Here is a 19,779-nt window from a genome sequence, read left to right as displayed (position 1 = left end):
AGCAAACAGCCTTACAGGTTTTCGGGCAGCTCCAGTGCCGTGCCTGTCTTTAGTGGAAAGATGTGAAATGACCTTAGCCACCTTGTGATGGCAAAAATTTCCATGTCATACAATAGATTGCGCGGGGAGTCTGTGGGATCATATTGGTGTCACACTGAGTTTTCATTTCAGATCAATAAACTCATAACGGCAGTGTTTGTTGGTGTTTCCTGAAGATTTACCAGGTTGAAGATTGGAATTGAACGTTTTACTGTTGACTGTTTTAACCGTTGGAGGTCAGCCTGCTCCTGCTTCGTGGTATCGATCGACTTCACTAAATAAAGCAGACCTCATTTGTTCTCTTTACCAGCTCGCTACCAGTGAACAGATTTGTGGTACTCCCATGGTGCAATGTTGTTGCTCTTGCCAAAGGCAGGATGGAACAGGGTCAGATGTCATCTCTCATTATCTCTGCACTGTCCTTGTCATTACTGAAACCATGAGTGTTTGCTTTCGCAGGTTTAAGGAAATGGCTTTCCTTTCTGGTATTGTACATGATGTACAATGCATGTAGCATGCATACTGCTAGTCATAATAAGATGCCTACAGACTAACGCATGCTCATAATTTTCACCTGGCCAGCTGTTTTGTGTGTTGCCTTTTTTGAGCTTTGTACAGTCGTTACTCTGACCCGGCCTGTCTGTACTTCTTATTTCTTATATTTTCAGTGTGTGTTAATTGTTATTGTCTGTCTCTCTGTACTCTAATTTCATACCACAACCCAGAGACAGGCTCGTCAGATCAATTATGGATTGTAAAGTCTCACTAAAAAGTATGAGTCTTTGTTTCAGCCCTGTGATGGACAGACAACTTGTCAAGGATGTATCCAATGTTTTGCAAAGAATGAGCGTGTAAAGAGATGAAACATGGAGGTACTTTGATCCAAAGAAAAACTGGTGTTTGTGTCAAATATTGGTGAAAAACAGAAGGTCATCAAAATGATATGACAGAATAAGTGTTACTGGGTACACCGCTGCCAGAACATGTGGTTATTCCAACACCAATACAGGGCTTTGACCCTTAAACAGTGAATCCTCTTCACACAGTGTGCAATAACACAGTCGATATAAAAACGATCTCTGAGGGAAACAGTTGTTAACCCCTCGTGGGTCAAAGATTGGTTATGTAATTTAGGTTGCCTGATGTAGTGATGAGAAAATCAAAGGTGCAATAAACAAGGTCTTAGGCTTAACCTTAAAAAGCAATAATAAATATGAAATAAGATTTTATACTGTGTGCTTTACAAAATCCTAATGTTTTCTTGAAAAAAAAAACCCCTCAATAGCATTCTAAAGTGTTCAGACGGCAGCTGTGTTCATATTACAGAGGAAGGACTTTGTGAGACCTCTCGACAACACATTTCTATCTTCATCTTTGCTTTCATATACCAAATTTAACTTCTCTGAACGTAAGGTATTTGTTGGTACCTTGTCCACTAACCTTGAAATGTCAGTTGTGAGACAAATAACACCTCCCACTGGGCCTGAAACTGGTACATTGGCTATCTTCATGGAAAATTGCTAGTTGTGATTTAGTAAGCTGGGAGCTGCATATTGGAGTCAGGATGAGCAAAAGGGGATTTTCTCTATTTCTACTATGTCATTTTCACCACATGCATCTGAACAACTCTAACACCGAAGCAAATCAAAAACACCACCAAAGTCAAACATTGAGGCTTTAACTTGTCAGATTTGCCCATATAAAGATGTTTGCCTGTATTTAATTGTGCTGTAAACCAACAGTTTTAGTACAAAGAAAATAACATTAAATGCATGTATACAAGTCACTCCATTGCCTTTTAGCAACTGCCTTGTACTGTAAGTGCTCTTTCACTCCTCTTTTTAAACTTCAAACCCACGAACGACTCCTCTAAATTTCAGTCCTGGAAGAAAAAGAAAGCCAAAACAAATCCCTCGCATGATGACTGGACGATGTAGAGGTGCATGTACACATTCATCTTCATGACTGCATATATGCTCTCCATGAGCTTTGCATGACATACTTAATAGTGTCTGTAGTTATGTAAATGATACAAGTAAGTCTACAGCATCTCCGTGTGCAATCTGGTGTTCTTATACCAGCTCGGTGGCAAACGGTCCAGTAATGTGTTTCTTCCATGTTATAATGTCTTTCTCAATATCCTGCCACAGGGTTCCAGAAAACTATCAGGAAGATGATTTAAGATTGGAAATATTAGCAATTTATCAGCTGTAGATATATTTTATGACTAAAATGTAAATCAGAAGCATGTTGCATAATTATTTTCCGCCCTCCCCGACAATTAGTCAGACAATTAGTCTGTGCACATGTTGCATTGATGAAGTGTGGTGTGGGTCAGACTAGTGACTGATTCACTCTTAAGTTCAGATCACGTTTCATCAGTGAGCTGCTGGGCGATGTTCTGCAATCTAAATGTTGGCGGTTTTTGAAATTGTTGATTTATGTACAGTATGATATCCACCAGAAGAACCTCAAACATGCAGACAGCAGCAATATTTTAACAGAAAGCTATTTTTTATGCTAATGCACTGCAGGTTCTGTGAATGTGAATCGATATTATTGCTCCTCAGTCTTAGTTCAGGAACAGCCGGGCATTTTAATGAAAATGGTAACAAAGCTTCAGCTAATGCTTATGCTAAGCATGTTCCATTCCATTCTAATGTCTTTATTTTCAACGTTGCTCACAGTTGATCTGAAATCCTCCACCCCACTCTCTCTCTGCCTGACATGAACAGCTATGTGCAAGGAAAAAAATGAAAAAAGTTTTCTTGTATTGTAATTAATCGTATTGACATGTGGGATTAATGAAGACTGCGGAGGTGGCACAGGAGAAGTGTAGGATGAGAGGGAGAGGTGTGGTACCAAGCGGTATCAGCCAGGGGAAGAAATCCGACTCTGAAATATAATCCTCGTGGTTTTATTATGTGGGCCATTTAACAGTGAGAAGTTATTTTAGTCATGCTGAGACAGTATACAGTCTGTTATTATTTGATTTAAGTCCATTTTCCACATCAAGGTGCACTAAGCTCAGCCCAGAGAGGAAGAATCATTTGGCAAACATTGTTCACAGATCAAAAACAAAGAAAACGACCAGCCATCCCAACTTTAATACACCTGGCTTCAGTTAACACCGTTTGTGCGATTTCATTTATTTATTTATTCTTATGAAGGAGACAATGAGGACCAGACACACCGACAATCTGGTTTTGTGCTCACAAGCTGTGGTAAAGTGATCTGTAAATTCTCACAGCTAAGAACACTATTAATCAAAGTCATGTGAGTAATTTTGCTGTTTGAATCAGAATTATATGAACTGAAATACTTCTTAGTGAATCAAAAGCTTTTTTTTTTTTTTTTTTTTTAAATAATTGATGCATTTCAAAAATGAGGTTACAATGAAGACTTCAGGATGTAGAAATGAAAATAAAAGCTATAATGAATAGAAGGGAACCATGGACGTACGCAAAACTTTAGACATTGTCAGAGAAAGGTGCTTTCCATTCTATGCTGAAGCGTCTTTGAAGGCCTTTGATAGAAGTTCATAAATATTTTATACTTATAGCTTTCTACTCATCCATCCTTCCTGCTGTGTTCAATATATGGATACATGGAGCGAGAGCCAATCCCAGCCTATAGTGGGTGAAAAGCAGGGTACCTCCTGTTGATTATCGGGCAAACACAGAGAGAGACACCATCTCACACACATCTATTGCCCTAATAATTGAAGGTACGTATGTAGGAGCCCAAAACGCAAACTAACTCTTTAGACCAAGGGCCTGTACCTGGAATCAAACCATGCTTCTCCCCTTGTTAGGTGAGGAGTACTTTCCACTACAGCACACCTGCCTTTCTATCTGCTCTGATGCATTTCATTGTGTTGTAGGGGAGTATTTAGGCTCCTCCGTAAGTGTTCTTTCTTCGTTTATCTCATTTTACCTCTTTCTGGATTTCACAAAGATTAAACAAATTGATTTTCTCTCCTCAAACAAGCACAATCCCTTCTTTCACTGCCCATTCTCCGATCTCTCTGCCTCCCCAGACGTACCCAAGTTCTGTAACGTCAATAATGTAAATGTAATCACAGCTTCTCTTCTCTTCTCTTCTCTTCTCTTCTCTTCTCTTCTCTTCTCTTCTCTTCTCTTCTCTGTGGTGGATTTGGGGGTGGGGATGCTGTATCCTCCAGGTATTTATGAGTCATATCACAACCACTAATGTGAGTCTGCAAAACACCGAACCTCCACCAACACCTCTTTTTTCCCATCAGACACCGCAGGCTGGTTTTCTCCTCCTCTTCACATAATTTGAAATGTATTCAGGAACTCTTTGTATCTTTTCCAAGTCTGAGGGGGTATTTGTGTGCGAGTGCATCTAACAGAATGTGTGAATCTACTACTCGCAAGAGGCAATCAGTTCCTGTAACTATGGTTACCAGGTGGTCTGCCCTCCCATGGGTCCCAATTGGATGACAGTGAGGAAAGAGGAAGAGAGAAATGGAGGAATGGAGAATGGGAGAGAGGGGTGGAGAGGGGAGATTATAAGCTGAGTAACGTGTATTTTCTGCTTTGTGCTTCCTGTGTCACCTCATTGCTTTTCCTTTTCATAGTTAAACTCATCTACAGTTTAATTTCCAGTTAAAGTGTTGTCATTCTTTCAGGCTCTTACCATAAACCCACAATAAATAATAGACACACAACAGGATATTGTGCACCATAGAACCATTTTCTCTTTATTGTCCTGCTCTCATGTATCTTCCCTCCATCATCCCTGCCTGGCTCTGCCGGCCTCCCCCCTCTTCCCTGGGGCCAGATTCACAAGGCCTTTAGAAGCTATTTCATCTTAAAGGGAAGGCCAGTGTTTTCCCCTGCTTAAAAATGTTGCCCCCTCCGCCTGAGGACAGTTTGATCTGCATTCGTAAGCACCCACCGCTGTCTAAAGGGAGCCAGAAAGAACAATAAAAAGTCTGGCGAGGCTTCTAATCTGCACTGGTGACCATAAAAGTTCCCACAGCGGGCCTTTGGATGGAATTGATCAATGCAATAAAATGGAACTGCTTTCTTTGTACATGCATGCACTGGAGAACATTAGGGTGTAAAAACATGAAATGAATGCAGAGATTACCTGATTCAGCAGCTTTACCCTGGGAATCCAAAGCAAAGCATTTTCCTCGTCTCACTCTTCATTTTCACCTACAGTCAATAGATCGCTGATATGATGTTAAGTCTAATGTTCAAACTATTAGGGTTAAGTCCCTGTAAAAACATATGAAGAAAGACACATTGATGTTTAAACAAAGCGTAGATGGAAGTAGATTTGTTGATGCATTTTTCTATTTTAGTTATTGTTCATGTTTTCATTTGTTACTCAGAAAATCTGCTAGAGTATTACAAGATTCAACACTTAATTATTCCATCTAGAAAAATCAATTCTAAATATTGGCTTTAAATGGAATTCATTGTGCTCGTCTATTTATGAATTCGAATTAGATTATTACTAGTTTTTAATGTTGAAAATAATAAAGTCTGTGGCTAAAACTATGATAAAGTTAAATATGATTTTTGTGGTTACTATAATTAAGGTGCTGTATTGACACTAATAATAGCACTTTGAATTTTAGTTAATGATATTAATAGGTATTTAAAAAGTGCTTTTATTCAGGTAAACAAATAAAACCTGTGCTTTCAGTTTTTAGCAAAGTTAGTTTTAAATTAACCTCTTCTGGACTTCAAGGCAAAACACAGTTGAGTGGTCAAACACATTTATGACTTATTGCTGTCTTGAAGCTAGGAACTATAGTTGTGGGATTCTGGTTGTGTTTTCAGTGCAGTTCTACTTTTAAATGAGAAGTGGATGATGAAAGGCATACTTTTCACTCATCTAATGAATGGTAAGGGTTAAAAGATTGAGGTGCTGCTCACAGCCATTTGTAGTTTTGTGTAGACTTTATATCTACTGATTCTCAGTTAATATTCCTAATGAAGATAATTAGGACAAATCAGACTTCCTACAATTTGTAATGATCAAATCTAATAATTTCACAGTCAGAAATATTTTATATTTAATGCAATATCTATTGTTTTTAATGCAACAAGTAGTTTTCCATCTGTATCTTTTCATCTTTTTTTTTCGTTCTTGTTGTTTATATCACTTTGAAATCACAGCTTGAGGTATATAGACTTTCACTGACTCACACCTAAACCCACATGGAGAGAAATTCAAGCGATCTGCTCACATGCTGTGTGTGTGTGTGTGTGTGTGTGTGTGTGTGTGTGTGTGTGTGTGTGTGTGTGTGTGTGTGTGTGTGTGTGTGTGTGTGTGTGTGCGTGCATAGTTAATAAGCAGCGATGTTAAATGATGAATCCTCAGGGTAAGAGATGTGGCTCATTAAATAATTCTACATTCACTTTGCCCCACTCCCTCTGTTCTCTCTCTCTCTCTCTCTCTCTCTCTCTCTCTCTCTCTCTCTCTCTCTGTTGAATTCAACCAAATGATAATAATGGATCTCTGTTTTGTTCAGCATTCCCACAGAGATGAAAGCAGTGAACTTCACATGAGATGCTGCACAGCTCGTCGTGAGCACAGTTCACACCCTGTGTTCCACCCGTCAGCCTACCTGTAACCTTCAAGCATGCTTCTACCGCGGTCCTCGTTTGCTGTGTTTATCGAACTGGCTTCATGTCTCTACACTTACTCAGACGGGTTGCAAATCTCATTAGACAGCACTTGGTAATTAGTTATCCTATCTGCAGGGATGTTGTTCTTCCCATACCTGACCTTTTGAAGAAGGCTTGCTGCCCTTGCTTTTTCTGGTTGCCATAGAGCAACGCCCTGATGTGCTGCTGCCTTCAAAGAGCCGCCCTGCTCATCCTTTCTCCAACCTCCAATCAGTCAGTCTTCAGCTCTTTTTCTTCCCTCCATTGTTTCCTCCAAAGGCTTCATGATTCCTCTGGAAGCTGATTAACCTTGCAGGCGCTGACCTTCAGAAAGCACTCCACAGCAAGTCATGGCGTTACCTGCGATTATAATTTATTTGAAAACAAGCAGCCGGCATTAACGTGGTTATTGCTCTTTAGTACTTGATGTTACCGCTCGGTTAATTCAAGATCACTTGAGTAGATGATGGAGATGCCTGTTAGAGGGAATGACCTTACCGTCGATGACAATAATTGCGCACGCACGCACGCACACACACACACATGCACACACACACACACACACTAGATTCGTGGTTATTAAACTGCAGACATCACAATTAGCCATCCATAACTTCAATACAGATAATTTGCTCCATCACAGCATGTAGGCTTAAGTATGTAAGCAGTCGTAAAATATCTCAATCAGAGCAGCTTGTGCTTGTGAAACTGCATTTTGACATTGAATACATTAAGAAAATATTGATTATTTTAAGTAAGGAACTACAGTTATAGTATTGAGTGCTGCCTTTCACATCTTCTCTGATCAAAAAGAATCTCCACAGTGTTTTGTGGCATAACGTGACTTCAGAGGCACCAAAGATCAGATTTACCTGAACAGCTACTTGATTGGCTGTAACCAAATTAGTTGAAACAGTTAATTTCAAGTGTGCTGCATCAATGGGGATTTGAAATGATGTCATGATTTCACTATTGTTTTAATTTCATCATCCAGAGAAACCTGTAAGCTTGGAGGTTTTATCCCGCCTGGCAGCCATAGACACCACAACACCACTGTGCTGAGCCACAGACAGGCGTAATCATGGCAATCACTTTAGGTTTTGCTTTTTGGGATAGTAGACATTGCCCTACTGTTTAGCTCTGCTTTCCAGAGATTGGTAACCATTGACTGAACAGTGTAGCATTATGCTCAATATTCACAGCTATGCAATCAAATTACCAGTATTTCTAACCCACTGGGTGACTGCTTAATATTTAATTATTTTTTTTGTTCTATCATCTACTCAATGTTATGCTGATATTAACACTTTTTTTGAAGATTGTGCTGCGCAACTCTGGCCTTTTTAACATTTCATTGCAGAAATGAGTATATTTATTGCCGATATCCATAATTGATTTTTTTTGTTAGCTGTGAAAGCTTATTAGCATGCATATTAATAATCATCTAACATTATTTTAATCATCACATCATCACCGTTGTACTTTTTTTTTTTATTATTATTATTCTGTAAAGGGTTTGAAGGAAGATATCTGTGCTTATAGAATTCATGAGAGCCAGGATGCCCTAACGTACACGTTATTGTCCATGACAGTTGATTGTGTGCCTGCTCTGCCAGCACATCTGCTAAATTGAAGTCAATGGCTGGAGATTGAACAATAAGTAATTTCATTCTGTGAGGGTAATTGGAGTCCACAGCAATTTACTGAAAAGAAATCTGCTCTCAGCTTGAGTTGAGACTGGGTTGTTGGGTTTTTGTTTTTGTTTTTTTTTTGGTTGTTTTTTTTTTTAACCACCATGTGCTGGATGTGTAAGTATTTTCTACTTAGCTGATTCTTGAATGACAAAGTGAAAAAGTGAAATGTCTGTATGAAAATAAATATGTTTGTTTTAGCAACTATTTTACAAATGATTGAGCCAATGCTTTGCAGATAGTCCCATATTTACTTGTCTAAATTGAAGGTGTCTCATTTTTATGATGAACTGTAACTGTTGTCCTAGAAGAAGGCATCAATAATTTATCTATTGTGACACCTGTCAGTCATAGTTTTTTTTTTTTTTTTTTTATGGTTATTAAAGCAAGTTTAGAAGCACATTCAATTACAATAATCAGAGTTCCTGGAAACAATAAAGTTTTGCACTTCATAGTAAATCAGTACAAAGTTTTAGCTTGATAAAAAAGCTCTTTAACATGATTCCCGTGTGAAATTTCCTTCAAAATTTTTCCTTTTACATGAATTTAACTTCAGTGATCCTCTCCAAAATAGTCATTGTCTGCTCTCCCTTTTTCAGCAGCCTGAAGTCTTCTATTTTATCACTGTCACTGCCGCCCTGCATAGCACATTAAAGACTCATGAAAACGTTACCACAAATTACCCATAGGGGACACATGGGTGATTTTAGCATCTATAGATTCTTATGATAATGAACAATTTGACAGGACATGCCAATTTTTTTTTTCTTCTTTCGTCTTTTACGTCCAGAAATAAGATGCCGACTGTGAGATAATTTACACAAAGTCTGCAGGAGGCTGTGAGAACAATGTGTTTTCATTTCCAACTTTAACAAACTTTGTTACTATTTAATTTGAACATTTTGGTAGAAAATAAAGTGTCTTAATGTGAAGTGTAAATCCAAAGACAGATTTTCAAAAACAACTAATCTAATATAATTTATGCAAATTTTAGGATCTTGATAAGCAGTTTTCCCTGAGATTTGCTATGTTGTGCCAATGTTGTTGTTTTTTTTTTTTTTGTTTTTTTTTTTTTTACAATTTTTAATAATATTTATATTGTTTTTGATCCGCATTAATGATCTTGAAATACCACAGACGGATAAAAGTTTCACCATATTCTGACTTGAGAATGTGTTTTATCATTGTCTTTATTCTGGATAGCTGCACTCCAGTGATCTGAGCTTCTACCATTCTTCTTAGAGTGTTAATAAATACAGGGTGGTCCTTTGTCCTAGCATTGTTTTTCCTATCAGTATTGGAAATTACTGATACTAGGAATACTCTGGCCAGTTTTTGTGGATGTCGATTTACTCCTGGTATCAAACTGTCCTGCTTCCCCGGGAGCGTCTGTGACGGGATGGATTGTTAAAACTCCAGCTGAGGAGGAGCGATGCAGACGCCATCCTGAGCATGGAGCAGCAGAGCAGCAGACTAACTTTTCACTCCAGTCTTCATGCATTTTGTGGACCTGGAGAAGGTGAACAGCAGAGTATATTGTCAGGGGTGTTCTAGGGGTTTGTGGTACCAGGGCTGCTGCAGGCTCTCCCGTCTCTGTACTACTTGTGTGTGACCTCTATGTAAGCCAAAATCCAAACGTGGATGAGGAGTGGGCAGGGCTGGTTTACGAGGCTAGGTAAATAGTACACCCCTGGTTGCTCCCCTCCCACTGGAGGCCCACCAGGTCCTGGACTTAGCCCAGGACTTACTGGAAATATTTTCTCCCATACTTTAAAGACCTTGACTGTAAACAAAAGCATTTTCTGTGTGAAAGTCAAAGAATTGATTATTAAGTGCTTGTACATGTTTTTGTTTGTCTGTTTCTTATTAATTTTTAATCTTTTTTTTTTTTTTTTTACTCGCTTAATTTCTCAGTTTTTTTTTTCTTTTCTTTTTCTACTTCATGTCTTTAGATTTTGATTGAAGTTTTCTAATGGCCTAATCTGCAGCTACTCCCATCATGCTCTTTCTGCTTTGTGTGTGTGTGTGTGTGTGTGTGTGTGTGTGTGTGTGTGTGTGTACGTGTGTGTGTATGTGTGAGAGCGAGAGTTTCCTCCCTGGGGAACTGAGGCTGAAGTAATGAAATGCTCATTACTGATTCAGCTGGAAATGCTTGGGATACATTTACACGCCTACACACACACCAGCTATCCAGACGCTCTTCAAGGTCACCTCGCATCATTTGCCCGTGTGTTCGCTTGTGTGTCTTTGTGTGAACAAATGTCTGTTGTATACACAAACTGAGAAACAACAAGATTGGGCATAATTGGGCCCTAAATTGACAGTTTTGTGCAGTACACTACAGGCATCTGACCAGACACAATCATTAATGCTGCCTGTCTTTTCACACACACACACACACACACACACACACACACACACACACACACACACACACACACACACACAGAGGGATGCATCCTCACCTTTGCGTTCACTTCAGTTTTCAGCTTTCATCAGCGCACGCCTCTCTGACAACTGGTTCATCTGCAAACATACAATTATTTGATCTTCATGAGGTTACCCTCTGCAGCAAAGCATGCTGGTACAAATGACACCCCTCTTTGTCTAATGCATTCATATGCATTTGCTCAGTTATGCTTTCAACTCGGGTCAGGCTGATCAAAGGATAACTAACATGTTTCTTTGACAGATGCTGTGTTTATGGACACACACGACACACACACACACACATACAGTCCAGTGTACCATTCTTGAGAAGCTCTGCTATCACTGGGCTGTTGTTTCAGATAGCCAGCTGGAGGAAGGCATGAAACACACACTCATTCTGTTGTTTGGGTATTTTGGGCTTTTGTCTAGAATGAATGCTTCGCTTGTTAAAAATCAGCCAGAAAAGTTTGAAAAACAAGGACTAAAGTACCACAGGTGCAAATTATGGTATTTGAGTTTCAATGACCACCTTATGAAATGTTCATTTGACTTCTGTACCTTTTATCTGGGCTAATGCATGTTTTATTTAACAAAAGAAATATAACATGCAATGGTGGGACTTGATAAACAAAGAACATTTCATACATAAAATCCATTTGTGATTAATTAATCACAATTAATCAAATTTCTTTCAGATCTTAGTATTTGATGAAAATCTTTTTTGATCAGATTTTCAGATTTTGCCGTATGTGGATTCATAATAAAAAGACCTACACATGCTTACACAACAAAGTATTATTTCTAATATCAATGATGATGTGTTATTTAAATATAACACACTGAACAAACCTATTGTTAGTTCTGCTTTCCAGGTTTACAGCTACAGATTTAACTTTGAAATGAAAGCAATGATTAGTTAGCCATGCAAGGAACTTCCACAGGTGCACTGAGAAATATTCCATGTTATATTCCTTATTTGATTGTCAAAATTAACTTGTTACTGTAAAATGCCATAAATAAGTAAAATCTTACTGAAGCTCCTACAGCTGTGTGCTATCCTATAAACAAAGCTGTTTGGTGTTCATTTATTAAAGTAGGTTGTCAAAGTGTCCTTGAGCAGGACAGCCAGTCCTAAATTGTGCTCCCAATGGTGTGCATCCACCTTGCATGGCAGCCGTTTCCATTAGTGTGTGTGTAATGTATGAATGATTGCATGTGCAAATGGGAGAATGTGATTGATCATGTAAAGCACTTTGTAACATAGGTGAAACATCCAAGTCCATAAAAAGCTGTTATTTTCAGCCTCAAGACAACACAAACCTAAACAAGCATCTAACAATAGTGAGGGATAACATTCTTTGTGTTCTTTTGCTACTTTAACTCATTGTGTTGAAAAAAACAGACTGTGAGAAAAAGAACTGAAACTGTAAAAGCTAACATGCTTGAATATTAAAAGTAGAAACACAATTGAATAATTATGTTAGTGATCACTGTGGAATAACTTATTAGTTAGGTAGTAGGAATGAGCGTCGTACTGGACTTAGCAGGATATTTTTTGAGCTGGAAAATATTTTCACATATTTTCTTCTGCAAAAGAAACTGAAACAATTCTTGTGATATGTGCAAACTGATGATGAGGATACGTTTCACTGGCTCGCAAACTGAAGAAATGGCCGTTCAAACAGGAGAGTGTAACCAAGAGCACATAATTCAACATAATATTCGTGTTGACAGAAGAAAATGAAGAATTCGCATGTCCCCACTCTACACAGAGAAAGAATTAACTCAGCCAACGAAACCAAGGTGGATAAATAAATCGGACTATTAAAAAGCCATGGGTGGCGTTCTGCCTTTTTATCATTTTCAGTTGTGCGGAGCTGATTCTGTGAAGCTCTTTGGTAGTTTTGAATAAAAAATGGGTCATGTAATTGGAGAATGCCTTCCACTCCTGTCTGCTTGGCAATGTGAGGAAAAGGATCACAAATGACAGATAATTCCAATGGTGTTCGTCATCAGTAACCTTTGTATATTATATAAGATAAAACTACAAAAAAAAAAAGAGTATAAAACAGTATAATATAAAGACTTTGTGCCATTTTATATTGTCAAACTAAATTAAATCTAATTGGACTTTTAGGTGCTCATAAAAGTTACCAAAATAGTAATTTAATTGTAGAATAACAACTTTAAGTGCTAATAATAATTAAGTATTCTCAGAAGTTAAGAAAAAAAAACCCTTCTCTTTCATTGAGTGTGCACGTGTGTGTGTGTGTGTGTGTGTGTGTGTGTGTGTGTGTGTGTGTGTGTGTGTGTGTGTGTGTGTGTGTGTGTGTGTGTGCAACATGCACTTGACAGCCAGTCTGTTTCCCTCGAGTCACCGCTCTTCTGATTTATGGCCCTACTCCACCTGCCTGGGACCCTGACTGTCACCCCTGGGTGAATGCTTCGCTCCGGTCCGGGTCCATTTTATCTTATCATTTTCAAAAAGTATCTAAATTACAAGTCAGCTGGAGAGCCGACGTATTTATTCGCTGGGAAAGAAGGGCATGATGAATCACTGCCTCTAATGTTTTCACCACCCCTTCTGCAATTACTGTACATGCTCACCGTTTGTCTCGCGCCTTGTAAACTGTCAGCTCAGCTCCTGCAGCGAGGCAAACTGTGCGTGAATGGAGCCGTTTGCTGCTGGTGTGCTGGAAGGCTCCGGAAAGGCCCAAATGTCTGAACGTCTGCAACAGCACTGACCTGGATACTGCAATGCAATACTGCAGTTCACTGAGAGAATCCTTTAAATGTCATTCCTGAATTGCTATTATCGCACACGCGCACACACGTGTGTACGCTCACGTGCACGCTCACACGCGCGAGTGTGTATATGCATGTGCGCACACACGCTCGCACACACACAGAGGCCTGGAGATGAGTGATGAACAATGCCATCAGACCTACTCATGGGCTGGGTTAACCTTTACTGAAATGAGTAATGAGTGTGTGTGTGTGTGTGTGTGTGTGTGTGTGTGTGTGTGTGTGTGTGTGCGCGCGCACGCGCATGTGCTTGCACGTGATTGCAAATGCATTTTGAGCCAATCTGCCATATGTGACATGTTTTGGATTGTTGCTAAGAGACAAACATCCTGAAGGGCATGTAGGAGGAGACAGCATGTTGCGACCCGCTTCAGGAGATGCGCGTGCACGTGCACGTGCACATGGCAAGCACATGCACATACATCACCAGTGGAGTGACACTGAGTCAAACAGCCAGTCCCAAAACGCATTTTAATGGTTAAGCAGTTTGTTTGAATGGGCATCCTACCTCAGGCACAGCTGAGGTTGCTGTCGGTTGCTGTTGTTGCCACAGTTGTGTGTTGTGTGGCAGTATTTCCTCAGTGTAGCAAAGACTCAGTGCACTGGTTGTCACTTTAACAGTACTCTCTGCTGGTGCTCAGTTCAATTCAGTTTCATTCCTATAGCGCCAAAATCAACACAGTTAAGAAACTTTTAAGGAGGAAAACCCAAAATTCCGCTTGAGCAAAAAACAGATGAAAAAAAACTCCTTTTAGCAGGAATAAACCTACAGAACCAGACTCAGAGGAGACTTTCTGCTGTTCCTGTTGGGGTAAATGGTTGGAGTAAAAATTATTGATTCCCATAACATGAGACCACAACCTTCTAGATTCATCAGGAAGGTACGGGGAGGGGGTGTTAATAACTTTTAAAAAATATTAATAGCAGCAGCAATGTTGTCCACATCTTCTCAATAACTCCAATTTCAAACTATTTGGTTGGTAATATTTCTATTGACATTGAACTGAACAACTCTTAAAGACGTTGCATCACAAAGTAAATGTGTACAGAATGTACTGAATGAAAATATACCTTCAATAAGGAGGCTCGGTTTGTCTGCTCTGGAGAGGACAAAAGATTTATGTGCATAATTATAATGAAACACTTATTAGAATCTAGATCAGACTTCGCCAGAACCTAACTGTTGCCTTTATTGTGGAAGTTTCAACTTTTTATGGTGGTGAATATCGGTGTATCCATTATGGTTTGGCTTCTCTGCATATTTTCTCAAATCTCAGATGCAAAGTGGAGGCTTCGGCCTGTCCTAAATGTAATGAACTGTAAAGTCAATGAAATTATTTATAACTTAAATACGTCAATCAGTGCGGAATGTCAGCTTGTTTCAGTTTTTTTTTTTTTTTTTTTGGTTTTCTGTGTTTTCGTAATCTGGTTTCTCATTTTAAAATCTGGCTACAGATTGCTTCACAACATTTATATTGTTTTGTTCTTTTTTCTTGCTTTTATTGCCTGTGTTGTGTCAAAACTCATGTATGTATTGCTTTTGTTGTGTACAAAATGAGGGAAACTACAGGAAACTGATTTCACATGTTAAAGTGATGCAAGTGTTTTTTTTTTTTTTTTTTAATCTAAACGAGCTCATCATAAGAGGAATGCAAAACTTGGTTGACAACATAAAGTAAAACATAAACATAGAATATTTTATTAGCATTTTTCATAGAAGAGATTAATTGACAATCATTTGATTAATTTCTGTGCACCACGCGCTTTTAAAATTTTCACTTTCGATGCAAACAGATGACGGAAATATAGCCCAACATATAGTGTCCCACATCATTCCATGCTCTCGTGTTGCAATAAAAGACACAAACCTGGATGGTAAACACTCACCCTCATCAGCACAGACAGACAACAATAAGAAAACATCTTGTACTTTGCAATACAAAGGGTTGTCAAAGTAGTTTTTTTCAACTTTTGTGCGGTCTGCATATTTTGCCATGCTTTTGTTGTAGTGAAAATGTTTTCCCTGCTTCCTTTCTGTCGATGTAACTGTGAAATGTAATAAATGTGTGTGTGTGTGTGTGTGTGCGTGCATGAGTGTGTCAGCATTATTAGACCTGCCACATTCCTAAGCAACTGAAAGAGACTCTTTGTCTATTGTACTGCAGGACAATTTCTATTGTAAAAGACAGAATCAGATTTCGTCCCAGACAGGTGTGTATGAGTTTGTGTTTGTGCCAGAATATGAACGTGAGTGAGTGAGTGAGTGAGTGAGTGAGTGAGTGAGTGAGTGAGTGAGTGAACGAGCGAGCGAGTGAGTGAGCGAGCAGGGCTGCATGCAAGTGTGTTTGTGTGTGCGTGTGGGTGCACTTGGGTGTTGCGTGTGTCTGTGTGCATGTGCATTTTGCTGGCGGCACAATCTGTCTCCCTCCCATCCTAATCCACTCATTTACCTGAGTTTCTCCCAGGAGGAGCCTGGAGTCTTGCCAACACACACACGCGCACCATAAGAAAGCGTTAGAAGCAGCTGGTTGAGTCCAACCTCGTACTCATTAAGTGAAGCAACATTTTGCACACACATCTGCGAGTGTTTCAGTGTGTTTGTGTGTGCAAGGTAACGCGCTCACACTGTGTGATGATGTGTGTAGGCAGGATAAAATCCATAAATCTTTCAGGTCTAGACGAAAACAAAACAGCCAGAAACTCTGTAATTTTATTTATTTATTTTTTTTTTTTTTTTTTTGCAATCCCAAGATTAAAAACAGAAAGTAAAAATTACTTGAACAGTTTTCCCCTTATTTGTAAAGATTTTTCCACCAGACTTTCCTGTAATGATTTGTCTCCTGAGATATAGAAATTCTGTAAAACTGAAATCATATGTGTTTTTATACATTATATGTTGCATATTCTGTATTTCAGGGTATTTTTTTGCATGGAAGTGTGAAAGGATTTGTCAATATTTGCATAATACTTAATAGCTCATCTCTCAATTTATTAGTTTTTTGTCTTTTGTTATATTTTTTTTTTCAGGTGACGAGACTGATGATGCATCCAGTGGCCGCCAACCAGGCAGAAAACATGTGGCTCCTCCCCCTCCTCCACCGAGACGCCCCGCCCCTCCTCGCCACAACTCACCTCCAGTAGGTTAACAAATAAACAACTTCTAATAAAATAAACTGACTAACAAAATTTTACAAGATTCCTGCAGATAATTTGTTGACAGACATGGCAAAAGCATCCTCAGTTGCAATAAAAAATGCCTGTCTACATGGGAATGGCTCCAACCGTGTGTGTGATTGGAGGCGGATGAGCCAGCAAATCCCAAATGTCAACATGTGTGAGATTGAGCGAGAGTTATTTAGAAGGATCTGTTTTTGAAAACCTTATTGATCTCTGCTGCCGCCCCTGCCGCTTTAGGGACGGATCTGTGGCTCTGCATCAGTGTAGCTGATTTTGCAGCCTAAATCTCCACCTGTTTTTCAATATTTTTAGATTTATTTTACACCCTGATTTCTTTCGCTCCATGCTGCAATGAGCTGCTTTCATTAGTTACTGAGGAGCTGAGTGTAATCGATCAGTTCATCGCCTACTGACCTCTTTCAGACAGATGATGCAACATGATAACACATCGCTCATTAAATAGTCTGCCCTTTGTGACATTTACCGTGGGGCGCAGCACCACCCACTTGTTTTCTCTGAGGTTTTGTGCAGTATATGCCATCAAATCTGCAGAAGAACAGACAATCCAGAGTGTAAAAATAAGATAAAATTAAAAATAAAAAGAAGAAGAAAAAAAAAACAGAAGAGGGGTGTGACTGTCAGAGTTGGGGGCTGATTATAATGTATTGCTACAACATATGTGGTGTGCCACATTTTGACAACTAAAATGGAGAAATTAGTGTTTAGGTTCGTGTTCGGTTATATTTTGTCAAATTGTGCATGGATTTAGGACAATAGAACCACAATCAACAATCGATTTTGTTCTCATTAATTCTCTTTGGTTGCATGGATGCAGTGCTAAGGATAAAATTTCAATACCTTCGTTTACTCTTCCAACAAATTACACCTATTTTTTATTGTCTGTTGGATAAATAGAAAAGATAAAAGAAGAAATAAAAAAAAGAATTGGAAATTTATGACATGATGGCCTGTTTTTATTTCAACCATTAAAAACATGCACCAATAAAGATAAATTTGGCTTCAATTTACCAAAAAATAAATAAAAGAAAGAAATACAACAGCACATACAAAGACCACATAGACAACAAATAGATTTTAAAACTAATCTGCAAACTTGCTAGAGGAGATAAGAAAACAAAACATCATTGGTTCATAGATGCTTTTAACAGTACAGTATGGTCCCAGACGTTCTACCAAAAATTATTATTATTATAATTATTATTATTCATTAATCTTACTGTTCAGCACAGGATTTCTGTATAATTTGAATTTATTAATTTTTTCTTGATTTTGGGGAACTTTTAGGGATTCAGTCCAATAAACACCACTTTGCTTTTTCATACCTGTCTGTGCAATAAGACTTTATTATTTCTTATTGTCTTTTAGGTGTCTGTTCAAGGCTCAGCGCACATGATAACCGTGGAACCTCTGACCGTGGTGACCTTGCTGCTCCTCATAATTTTACCCTGGAAACCACGCTGACCATGAAGACTCACATCTGGATACAGACAAACATGACAGACGGTTAAAGAAAGCTACACACTGTGCATTTTGTGGTGTTGTGAAGTACTTGAAGGTTCAGCTTGGCTGCTCTGGTTATTTTTTTGTTATTTTTTTGCATGCGGCCGAGCCGGTGGGTCAAGCTGTTGGTTTTACATAGCTGCGGGTGGGCAGTATTCATCTTTATATTACCTGTACTGACCTCTATATATATATGTCCATTTTGTATTTAACTCTGATAGGTTGGATTGCACATCACTACTGACTTTTTTGAAGAGATGTAAATACAAAAATTATATATTTTATATATTTATATAAAGAATTTCTATAGATAACAAGGGCTTGATGTGTAAATAGAGATTAATATAGAACAGCAGAGACTGGGAAGTGAGGGAATATCTTGTTTGTTTGGTTTGACCTTTACGAGATGTATTCCCCGCTGAGATTAAGGCCCATGATAGCTGAACCATTTCAGTGTTAACACTCCAGTACATTTAGAGTGAGGGCATATTTGTGAGGATTTACTGGCCTGTGACGACCTCGACATGCTGATAAGGGAAAACTAAGGCACTTTGCAAAACAAAAACAAATCATTTTTTTAAATTGTTTTATATTTACCAAGCAAACCAGCCATTTTTCCAAGCAGATTCACACTTTTTTTTAAATTCTCTTTTATTTAATTCTTGAAAGAACTGCTCCTCCATAGCTGAAATCTCTCCCAGAAAACTGTGCCTTTTGGTAATTTGTCATTTCAAGGCTTTAACTACCTCCAATGTTATGGATTTTAAAACAAACTAAAAGCTCTGCAGGGAAACAGCAGAGCTTTTATAGCTTACCCATATACTTAAAGTACATTTAATCTACAGTCTTTATTTTAAAATAAGAATATCAAGAACAAATATAAAAATAAGAGATTAAACAATACATGATTTTCCAGATATGCCATGTGCTTTGACTACTGCCTACTGCTTCTCAAATGGGTGTAAAATAAAAGAATTAACACTGTTTAAATATGTTGGGTTTTTCCAAACCAACTTGCCTTCAGTAGTCACAGGAGTCAGGAGTATTGAAGAGAGTGGTTACACCACTGAGCTCTGAGTCAAACTTGTGAATTGAATGTAATTCATATAAATGGGTGTTTGGTTCCTCCGGCTCACTGTTAAATCTGAAAACCTGCTCATCACAACAGCAGAGCAGACAACTGGAATACCAACGAAGTACATTTAAAACCACTGAAAATGAACCCGTCAAAGTGTGCTGTGTGTGTGTGTGTGTGTCAGTGGGCGATTGCCTTTCTTCTCACATGTATCACACTGTGCTGCATGCATTAACCAGCTCGGCTATATTTCAGAGCCAGCTGTGTTTTTTAACACTTCCCCGTACTGTAGATTAGGTTGCACTTTTTTTTCCCCCTTCCTCCTTTCATTAGGTGCTGTAAAACTTTTACAAATGTACCCACTTTCATCACCTGACACATTTTATTTATG

The 19,779-nt window shown here is 38.6% G+C and overlaps 1 pseudogene; it reads left to right on the top strand.

The window, feature by feature from the left end:
- Nucleotides 1-18,274, top strand: part of LOC115381991 (glypican-5-like) — a 54,659-nt pseudogene extending 36,385 nt beyond the window's left edge.
- Nucleotides 18,275-19,779: the final 1,505 nt, after the last annotated feature.

Source organism: Salarias fasciatus, chromosome 23 (genome assembly GCF_902148845.1).
Source record: "Salarias fasciatus chromosome 23, fSalaFa1.1, whole genome shotgun sequence".
NCBI classification, from domain to species: Eukaryota; Metazoa; Chordata; class Actinopteri; order Blenniiformes; family Blenniidae; genus Salarias; species Salarias fasciatus.
The sequence above is the reverse complement of the archived record's forward strand: the minus strand, read 5'-3'. Positions and strand labels throughout refer to the sequence as shown.